Here is a 1,084-nt window from a genome sequence, read left to right as displayed (position 1 = left end):
GAGGATAGTCTGGAAGAAAACATAGGCTACTTGCTTTTGATTTTTCAATTTCACGCAGACACAGTTGCGGGCGAAAGCCAGTTCCATATAAAATAACGCAAAAATACGGTTTGCATCTCAAAAGCGCCATCTATGGGAGAGAAGTTTTTTAAAAAATATTTCACCTATATTATTCTAGATATCAACTTATTATCTTCAAGACGAAATAACAGTTTACTTATAATTATTGTTTTAGTCATATAAGGTATTATACTGTGCCATTGTTATGTATTTGACTCTTGCACTTATCCTCTCGAGTCATTGATAAGGCGTAGAAGAACTATGCTTTTGTTTTCCAGAAAATAATAGACTATTGTTGTTTATATGCCATAATGGACCTATAATGGTGCAGCAGTGTTTAAATATAGAAGACTTTGTATTTAAAAAGTAAAATTTATATTTAGCGAGAGAGACTATTTAAAAAAAGTTTAATTTACGGCGCCTTAAATATACAATAGCAATTATTTAGTTACAAGAAATTGCTAAGTTATTGACATTTAACTATTTTATTAAACTAAAATTAAAGCGGAAAGAGTAGACAACAGAAATAGTTATTGTAACATTCTGATAGCTTCATAACTATTATTTAAATCATACTGTTTACTTACAGTTGCGTACCTGACAAGTCTAACGGGTTTAATCTATGGTTGGCCATCTTATACCTTGGAGATGTTCCAATCAAATGCAACCGTACTGTCCGCACCCATGTCCACTATGGAGGTGTCATTACTGGGCAGTCTAACGAATGTTGGAGGACTCATGGCCACACCATTTTGCGGGTACGCCGTCAATAAATTCGGGAGGAAATATGCTGCTATTATGTATGGATTACCTTTTGTTGTGAGTATGACAGAATAATTAAATTTAGAGATAATTGTGTTGTTAGTTTCTGTCAGGATTTTCTACATTTTTTTATGTTAATTTAAAATTTAAAATTTCTGAGATATAACAACTCAAGTTTATTTCTTATTTTGTTCGTCTCCTTCCATGATGTTTTAACGTATTATTTTTGTCTGTAATTTAAGATATCTTGGGGTATTATATC

General features: G+C 31.8%; 1 long non-coding RNA gene across 2 annotated transcripts; it reads left to right on the top strand.

Annotated features, from left to right (window-relative positions):
• Nucleotides 1-381: 381 nt before the first annotated feature.
• On the top strand, nt 382-1,084 carry LOC106104938. 2 transcript variants are annotated; one of them, XR_001225706.1, is made up of 3 exons: nt 382-426; nt 650-879; nt 1,065-1,084. It is a non-coding gene; the product is annotated as an uncharacterized LOC106104938 (long non-coding RNA). The 2 variants fall into 2 exon arrangements; XR_001225705.1 differs by lacking the exon at nt 382-426 and adding an exon at nt 438-525.

Source organism: Papilio polytes, unplaced genomic scaffold, assembly GCF_000836215.1.
Source record: "Papilio polytes unplaced genomic scaffold, Ppol_1.0 DF823374.1, whole genome shotgun sequence".
Classification (NCBI taxonomy): Eukaryota; Metazoa; Arthropoda; class Insecta; order Lepidoptera; family Papilionidae; genus Papilio; species Papilio polytes.
This window is presented reverse-complemented; position numbering and strand designations above follow the sequence as displayed.